Below are 9,900 nucleotides of genomic sequence, written 5' to 3'. Positions count from 1 at the left end.
TTACGTTTTGCCAGTTCTGGAGCTTGAACTCAGGGCGTGGGCACTGTCCCTGAACTTCTTTTGCTCAAGGCTAGCACTCTACCACTTTAGCACAGTGCCACTTCTGGCTTGCCACAGCACCACTTCAGGCTTTTCTATTTATGTGGTACTGAGTAATCAAACCCAGGGCTTCATGCATGTTAGGCAAGCCCTCTACCAGTAAGCCATATTGCCAGCCCTGCATTTTTATTTTTAGCTCATGGTTGCAGAATGGAGTTCTTTGTTCTAACTCCCATGAGGAGTCAGAACCTCATAGCAGAGAAGCCTCTGGATGAGGCTGCTTACCTCAGGGCAAGCCAGAAGAGAAAAGTAAGAGAGATGTAGAGAGGAAGCCAGTTAAGAGATTTGCCAGGCATGTGCAAAACCCTTGGTTTGATCCCCAGTGCTCAACAACAACAACGAAACAACAACAACACAGCTCTTAAATGTTGTGGGTTTATTTCTTATTCCATGAACTCTTCACATCATGCTCCAGCTTCTCATACTGCAGGCCTGAAAGAAAACAATGCATTGGATTTCAAGTTCCTAGAGGATTTGTAATTCCTATTGCACAATCATAAATGGATTTTTAAAAATCTTCTATACTTGTCTGTGACTTCAGTTAACAGGAATCTGCCTTTAATGGAACAATGTATGTCCTGAGATCTCTGAGCTTATAAGACACCAAACAATTTACACTTCGCTTTAGAGAATTTTAAATTGTCCCCATGGGGGCTTTTAGGATACTGCCAGTCTTTTTAACTCCACTATGGCCCATGACAAGTTCATTTTTTCTAGTCACAGTACACAAATGACACCATCAGTCACATCTAATTTAGAGAAAAAAATGCACACACACACACACACACACACACACACACACACACACACACACACACACACACACACACACTTAAAGCCTTAAAATAAGGGGGAAAAAACCCAATGTGAAGTGAAGGAGAAAGCAGAAGTATAATGACACATATCCTCACAAACCATCTTCTGATTGTCAGCTGTCCTGAGAAAATGCTACTTCTAATTCAGTGACACTTATTTTTAATCATCTTTTTCTGAAATTTTAAAAGTCTTTTGCACAATGAGTAGCATGCAAGTCCTCATTCAACAGTTAAAAATCATTATTGTGAGCTGGGTGCTGGTGGCTCACACCTGTAATCCTAGCTACTCAGGGGGCTGAGATCTGAGGATCATAAGTTCAAAGCCAGCCTGGGGAAGGAAAGTCCTGCCCGTGACTCTTATCTCCAGTAAACCACTCAGAAAACCATAAGTGGTACTGTGGGTCAATTGGTAGAGTGCTATTCTTGAGCTGAAGAGCTGAGGGACAGTGTCCAAACCCAGAGTTCAAACCTCACAACCAAAAAAAAAAAAAAACAACCAAAACCAAAAACTATCATTGTGATTGATGTTTTGGTATTATAGAGGATAATTAAATAGAAGATCTATGGCCTTAGCAGATAAACAAATATCTTCCCATCATGAAGGTGATTCTGTAAGAATAAATGGCATTTAAATAATGTCCAAGTGTACTAATTCATTGAACTTAAAATGTAACATCGATACGTCAACAATATGTGGCCTATTCTTAACACAGCCTCACACTATTTCTTACATAGCTTTCCCATTTCTGCGCAACCCATGCCCTTACATCCTTCTGGCATCACCATCTACTACTCTGCTGCCAGGTGGAATCTTCCAGTTCAATCTCCCCTGGCTGTGAGCTTGTGGCTCAGGGCCTGTCTAGTTGCTCACTCCTGGACTCTACATAGCCTTCTTTCTCTCTGCCTTCTAGTTTTGGTTCAAAGAATATCTTCTCAGAAATCCTTCCTTTCCTTCAACCTTACCATTATCCTTTTATTACTCTTCTTTATTTAACCCAATTTGTGGCTTTGAGCCATAACATTTTCCTAACATGTCATACCTCTTTTGTCCTATGGCATATATCATTATCTGTTATTAGTGCTTCCTGAAGGAGCATATGTTCCGTGGAAATGAGAACTTTGCTTTGATCACATAGCCAATTACCCTGCACCTACTATACGGCCTAACATAGCAGGCACTCCATAAATATGTTATCTTACTACTGCTATTTGTTGTACACATCCTGTCTAGAATAATTCTCTCTTTATTCCTTCCTTTTCATGACTTCCCTTCCTTTATCATTTAGTAAGTAGAATCCCTGATATGGTCTATAAGTCTCAAATTTTCAATGAGATGCTTGCTCTTGTTGAACTAGTCCTGGGGCTTGAACTTAGGTCCTGAGCATTGACCCTAAGGTTTTTGCTTTCTTTTCCTCAAGGCTAGCATTTTACCACTTGAGCCTCAGTGCCATTTCCAGCCTTTCTGTTTATGTGGTACTAAGGAATCGAACCCAGGGCTTCATGCATGCTAGGCAGGCACTCTATCACTAAGCCCCATTCCCAGACCCTAAATAATTTATCTTAAACTTTGGCCCCCCTCTCTCTCTCCTTGCTCCCTCCCTTCTTTCCCTCTTCCCCCCCATCTCTCTTTCTCTCCCTCTATGCCCTTCTTTCCCTTTCCCTCTCCTTCCCTCCCTCTCTCTTTCTTTGTTGCTCTCTCTCTCTCATATCCTGGGGCTGTACTCAGGGACAGGACACTATCTCTGAGCTTTTTTTATTGAAAACAAGCACTATACTATCTGGGCCACAACTTTACTTCCAGCTTTTTGGTGGATAATTTGGAGAGAAGAGTCTCTTGGACTTTCTGTAAGGGCTGGCTTTAAACCTCAATTCTAAGATCTTAGGATCCTAAGCCTCCTGAGGAGCTGAGATCTTAGGAATGAGTGTGAGCCACCAGTGCCCAGCTGTTTGGCCTTTCTCTATCCTTACATTTAACACATAGGAGTATGATAGTCCATGCCCTCACTAGTCAGTCCAACATATTCTTGTGTTATTAAGGTTAAACATGCAAATAATTCCAGTAAGTAGATAGTCATTGCTAGGTATTATATAGTTTCTCTCTCCAGTGACTTCCACAAAATGCCCTGGCATTGTTTCCTTCCTTTCTATGAAAGTCAGTCATTCAAGGTTGGTTGCTTTCTTCCTTTCAGCTTTCCTAAAAACAAAGCCTTTCTCTGTGGTGACATCTGTTTCTCAAGTACATTCTGCAGACTAATTACTACTATGTTTTAAAATTAGCTTCTCCTGTTTCACTCTGAAGTGGATGGAAAAGCAAAAGGCAACATCCATCAGAAGGTGTCAAAGCATCAGGAAACTCAACTAAATTCAAATCAAGTCTTAAATGCTAGATGGCCTAGAGCTCATAGCAAGCCTCCCGAAGTATGGAGACAAACTTGTGCATTCAAATGTTTCATGTAATTGTCCCCCATCCTTTTCAATTCTGTCACCTCTTTTAGCAAATACATCATTGTCTCTAATGTATAAAATACAGATAAATGCACATATATGTATGTGGACTGGCTAGGCTGTTTCTCAGGTCTTTTTGACTTCTTTACTCATGAAGTACCTGGAGAGAAACATGATCATTTTGAAAATAGTAATAATTATGAAGCTACGATTTAAAAATTTATCATTTCACCATCGTATGTCAGTAATTATTTGCATGTGCACAACAGGACTGGGACGAACTCACAGCCTGGGCACTGTCACTTAGCTGTTTTGTTTAATCCTGACACTCTGCCACTTGAGCAAAGATCCACATCTAGCTGAACTGGAGGTAAGAGTCTTAGGGACTTTCCTAGACCAGCTTCCTGCCAACTGAAATCCTCAGATCTCAGCCTGCTGTGTAGTTCGAATTACAAGCCAGCACTCAGCTAGTTTTTGTTGTTGTTGTTTTTTAAATGTATGGATCAGGGAGGACAAAAGGAAGAGTGATAGGGAATAAACAGAAAGACAGAGATGGAGAGAGAACGAATAGAAAGGCAGAGATAGAGAAAAAAAGACAGAGAAGAAAAGAGAAAGAGAGAAGTTATACAGCAGATCCTCGGCCATCTATCTGAATTCCCTAGGACTAGGTATTTACCCCTTGATACATAGGTTTGAGACTCCACTGTACTGAATTGATATGAAAAGCATGTACAGATAAATCTCTGACTTACAAAGTTATCTTGACTAGTGATGGTCTGATTAACAATTGTTCCCTTTGTAAACTTTACCATAATATGAATCAGTATGTGTAAGTGGAAAGGAGTATTTTGAATTCTGATCATAAGACAATATTAGCAATCTGATCTACCCAGAAGGCCAAGGTCTGAGGATCACAGTTCAAAGGCAGCCCTGGCAACAAAGTCCTTGAGACTCTTATCTACCATTAGTCACAAAATGGGCTGGAAGTGGAGCTGTGGCTCAAGGGGTAGAATAACTTTGAGCAGACAAACTGAGGGACAGTGTCCAGGCCCTGAGTTCAAACCCTATGACTGGCACATACAAAAACTTGAGCACAGATTTTAAGTATGCAAATTAATGGATTTTACATAGGTACCTATGTAACTGTGTATGTGAAAATCCTGTAATGCTACCCAACTTTAATGTTCAAGTCCCCCCCCCCGCCCCACGCGCCCCTTCCCTCCACCCATGCTTCTCAGTTAACAAACACCTGAGTCCATAGAGCACATGTCCAAATACCAGTTCTACACCTTCTCCTACCAAAGATGTGTTTTCTCTGCCCTTGTACCCATCCTTGGAATTTGGCTGGTGCCCTTTTGCAGCCAGCCTGTGTCTCTGAGAGCTTTTCAAACTCTGTACATAATGCAATAGTTGCCTATCTGCTTCTACTTGCTGTCCATCATCTCATGGTCTACATTTTAACAACCAAGCAGTGTCATCGATGTCCTTGTCCACTCTGAGGGGTGGGGTCCATGAGGGCTAGGCCCCAGTCTTTTACTCAGTCTCCCTACTTCTGTTTCCCTACTTTAGGGTCTCAGCAATCTCTATCAATGGGCTGGGACCCTGGCTCCCTGAAAAGCTCTCAGTGCATACGTAATGGTCTAGAATATTTGGAACAACTCTAAACCAGACCTTTAAGGACTTCCATGATTTGGCCACCCACCACCTACCCGGGCTTACTGTGGTCCAACTGTGAGATTAATGACCTCCCACAGCCTCTCATCCAAACACACCATGTTGAAAATGAACTATACAACTTGTGAGTGGGAATGGGAGGGAAAAACTGGGAGACAGCAAGAGAGGGCTAGCATTGTCCAAGAAAACATGTTCATATTATCTGACGTATGTAAGTGTAACCCTTTGGTACATTACTTTTATAATAACAAGAAAAAAGTTTAAAAAAGAATTACCTCAGAAAATCCAGAAGTTATTTGGGTAAATTTTAGTGGGGACATCTTGGGTAGAGAGTGGACAAGGAATGTTCTCATTTCTTCTGTGCTCGCTGCTCACAGTCCAGGGCTTTCGCTCTCTTAGTTCAATGAATCCATTTTGTGGTCCATTCATCGTTCCATAATCCATCCCACACTTAGGAGGAAGCTGTCCTTTGCTTGTATGAAATAAAAATCATTTTAGAGTAAATTAACATTTCTCTCCCAAATTCCCACTGACTTGGCACTGACCCTTAGGCTGGCACTCTTACTACTTGAGCTACAGTTCCACTTGCAGCTTTCTGCTGGTCATTTGAGGTAAGAATCTCAGTTTTCTGCCTGGAATGACTTTAAACCAAGATCCTCAGCTCTCAGCCATCTAGGATTACAGGTGTGAGCCACCAGTGTCCATCGGATGACCACAGGCAGCACGCGACACATTCTCTTTCACTGTTGACTAGTTCTCAGAATCTAACCTGGTGCTCTGCAGTTATTTGAAGCCCTCTGCAGGAACGTGTTCCATCATCTCCTTCTTTAAAATCTTACCACTTCCCTACTAGGGGAGATTTAGAAGTGCCTGAGTAGCTTTGGGAAAGATGGAGGCCGTGGTCCATCCAGTAACTGTCAACTGTCAGGGGAGGCAGGGTTCTGCACAGGGAATGAGCGGGGGAGGGCCACAGGGAAGAAGGGGGACTAGTGTCTTCATACCAATGGTCACCAGGCCCTGGAGCCTCTTCTCCTCGGAGAAGTTTTGCTCTTTTAGCTTTTAGACTAAATTCTTTGGGGCTTGTGTCCCATTCCTTTGTTTTGGCTCCTTTACCTTTTCATCTGGTTAAATCTCCTAAAAGACAAGGCAGCCCACCACGCTCTGGTCAGGGGATTATACTGTCTCTGTCTCACTATCTCTGTCTGTCTCTGTCTCTCTCTCCCCCTCCTCCTCTCTATCTCTGTCTCACTCTGTATAGCTCTCTCTCCTTTCTACTCAATCTTTGAAGCTCTCAATTCTTTTGAGACTGAGGGTGAAGATGAATTCGAATTCTACCTGGTTAGCTCTGGACTGGAAGGGGAAGCAGAATGGCTCTGTGAGCAGCTGGATGAGACAGGTTCCTGAGTGTGCCTTTCACTTGGGTCTGCTAAAATTGCAAGTACACCCTTCTTCTGGTGGTATAAGCCTCCCATCAAATTGTGTGAGTCAACTTAGAGCAGATCTGCACTGAAATGCCCAGTAGGTTGGCCACTAACCTGTGTGAACAGAGGTGGATGGGGCTGGGAAGGTGCCTCAATGGTAGAGTACTTGCCTCACATGCATGAGGCCCTGGGTTTGATTCCTCAGCACCACATAAACAGAGAAAGACGGAAGTGGTGCTGTGGCTCAAGTGGTAGAGCGCTAGCCTTGAGCTGAAGAGCTGAGGGACAGAGCCCAGGCCCAGAGTTCAGGCCCCACAACCAACCAAAAATAAAAACCAAACCAAACCAAACCCAAACCCAAACCCAAAAAACAGAGGTAGAGGTGTAATTTGTCCACCACAGGAGCTACCTACCCTCTCACCCTAGCTCTCCTGGCTTCTTCCTTCCATAGGGCTTTGTGTCCCAAGGGCTTGACCCAGGAGGTCCTGACCTGTGGACACCCCATACCAGAGACACCACAGGCAAGGAGACAGAGCCTGAAGACACACATTCCTTCACGGTGTGTGTCCTTAAAAGACGGTTTAGGCAGTGCCTTATCCATGAGAGCCACCTTGTGACAGGTTGCTGTGTTAAAGGGTTACAGTAAATGATGGAAGTGACAGTGTTTCTGTGTACTATTCTACTCAGAACATAAAAGGTGAATGTGTCCAGTATGAATGCTATCTATGCTTTCAGATACTAATAAGTCAGGCACCCACCTGTAGCCTATGACTACAATACTAGCTACTCAGGAACCTGAGACCTAAAGGATCGTGGTTGAAAACCAGCCTGGGTAGAAAAATTTGTCAGGCCACCCAGTGGCTCAAGCCTGTAATCCTAGCTACTCAGGAGGATAAGATCTGAGGATCGAGATTTGAATCCAGTCTGAGCAGAAAAATCCTTATGAGCTCTTATCTCTAATTAACCACTCAGAAACTGAAAGTGGCACTTTGGCTCAAAGTGGTAGGGCATAGCTTAGAGCAAAAAGAGCTTCGTAACAGGGCCCAGGCCCCAAGTTCAAGCCTCATGACCAAAAAGGAAAAAAAAAATCTGTAAGATTCCATCTTCAATTAACCAGCAAAATGCCAGGCTGAAGGAATGGCTGAAGTGGTAGAGTGTCAGTCATAAGAGCAAGAGGCCCTGAAGTCAAGCCTAGGTACTAGCACATGCGTGTATGCACACACGTGTACACACACACACACATACACACACACACACACACACACAAAGAATCTATTAATAAATCTGAGACAACTCAGAGGACCTAAATGAGATGATGAAGCTTTTGGATGCCAAATTACAAAAAGAGAAATGACAGATTGATCTTACAAAAGAGACCAAGAAAATAACAACAGCTGTATTCAAATGTTTAACAGGTTGGCAGATGAAAGGGGCAGAAGAGGTGGGAGTAAAATTACTTTGTATTAATCCATGTTCTAGAAACAAAACATGAAATTTATAGGGCAGCAGATATCAGCTGAATATGAGAAAGTACGTGACCAGCCCCTCCAGAATGGGAACCACTACCTGGCGATAGAAACCACAATCTCTGTTTTTTCAATTTACCTTTCATTTCTTCATTTTGGTGCTAGGGATTGAACCCAGGTTCTTGCACCATCCCCATTGTCTTTCTAACTTTTTATTCACTGGCTTAGTTATGATAGCAACTATCACATAATACTTCAGAAAACCACTTGAGCTATTTATATATGAAGTATAGCTTTTCTTTAGCTGAATGATGAGTCCTTTTTTTTTTTGGTTGTTGGTGGTGGTGGTTGTGGGGCCTGAACTCTTGGCCTGGGTGCTGTCCCTCAAGGCTAGCGCTCTACCACTTGAGCCACATTGTCACTTCGGCTTTTTCTGCTCATGAGGAATTGAACCCAAGGCCTCATGCATGCAAGACAAACACTCTACCACTGAGACACCTTCCCAGGCCCTGAGTGCTTATTTTATGAAACCTTCTCAGAGTTTCTCACAGACTTCTCTTTTGGGAGTATAGTTTCTAGTTAGTGTGTGTGTGTTATACTGAGGCTTTGAACTCAGCATCTTGCACTCTTGCTTTGCTTCTTTGCGCAAGGCTGGAATTCTATCACTTGAGTCACACCTTCACTTCCAGCTTTTTTGTTGGTTAATTGGAGATAAAAGTCTCAAAATCTGTCTGAGCTGATTTAGAACCTTGATCCCCAGCCTCCTGGATTGCTGGGATTACAGGTGTGAGCCACCAGAGCCCAGCAAATCAACCTCTTTTTTGCTCTTCTATAACGTGAAGACTGAACAGGTGCTTGTGAGGACACATAAGCTCTCTAGTAAATATGCTCCCGAGCGCAAGCATAGTGATCCAGTGGGGCTGACGCACTAGAGAGTTTTCCTAGCAGGCAGAGGACTTGAAGATAGGTCATTTGAAATGATCAAATCTAAAGAATTATAAAGGAAAAATAAAGTGAAATGAATGGAGCCTTAGAGAAATGTGTATACTATCAGTAGTATCAATGAACTCATGGTGGGAATTTCATTCAAAAGAGAGTGGGCAGGGGCGCTGTGGCTCAAGTGGTAGAGCATTAATCTTGAACTGAAGAGCTCAAGGATAGCGCCCAGGTCCAGAGTTCAAGCCCCATGACCACCAAAGGAGAGGGGAGGCAGAATGAATATTTGAAGCAATAGTAATGCCAAACATATCAAGTGCCTGCCTCACACCTGTTTTATCCTAGCTACTCTGTAGGCTGAAATCTGAGGATCATGGTGCAAAGCCAGCCTGGGCAGGAAAGATACTTAGCTCCAATTAACTACAAAAAATGGAGCTGTGGCTCAAAGTAGTAGAGCATTAGTCTTGAGTATAAAGCTCAGAGACAGACAGTGCCCAGACCCTGAGTTCAAGCTTCAAGAACAGAAGAATAAAATTTTTTTTTTTAAATCCCACAACAATGCAACAGGGATACTCACAAGACATATGTTGGAAATAAACTGTACAACTTGGTGGGGGGAGGAGAACATGTGGGAGAAAATGAGGTAAGTCTGAGAAGAACTATACTTCCAACCTTACGTATGTAATTGTTATGCCTCTGTACATCACCCTCACAATAAAATTTTTTTTTAAAGAAAAAGCAAAAAAAAGAGAAAAGCTCTAAGGTAGAAGAACTCAAAAGAGATCCAAAACTTGATACCTTCTAAGTAAACTCTCAAACAGCCAAAGATAGAAGCTTTTGTGAAAACTCCAAGAGGCCTGGTGCTGAGTGGCTCATGCCTGTAATCTCAGCTACTTAGGAGGCTGAGATCTGAGGACTGAGATTCAAGGCCAACCACCCAGACAAATCTGAATCACTCCAATTATAACTAGCAGAAAAGCCAGAAGTAGAGATGTGGCTCAAGTAATAGAGCACTAGCCTTGAGTGAAAAAGCGAAGTGAGACC

The 9,900-nt window shown here is 42.8% G+C and overlaps 1 long non-coding RNA gene across 1 annotated transcript; it reads right to left on the bottom strand.

Moving 5' to 3' along the window:
* Positions 1 to 436: 436 nt before the first annotated feature.
* On the bottom strand, positions 437 to 5,949 carry LOC138821107 (uncharacterized). Its single transcript, XR_011370049.1, has 3 exons — positions 5,803 to 5,949; positions 5,309 to 5,505; positions 437 to 531 (listed from the first exon to the last, which is right to left on the bottom strand). It is a non-coding gene; the product is annotated as an uncharacterized lncRNA (long non-coding RNA).
* Between the last annotated feature and the right edge of the window lie 3,951 nt (positions 5,950 to 9,900).

Source organism: Dipodomys merriami, unplaced genomic scaffold (genome assembly GCF_024711535.1).
Source record: "Dipodomys merriami isolate MVZ:Mamm:240054 unplaced genomic scaffold, mDipMer1.0.p SCAF_9, whole genome shotgun sequence".
Classification (NCBI taxonomy): domain Eukaryota; kingdom Metazoa; phylum Chordata; class Mammalia; order Rodentia; family Heteromyidae; genus Dipodomys; species Dipodomys merriami.
This window is presented reverse-complemented; position numbering and strand designations above follow the sequence as displayed.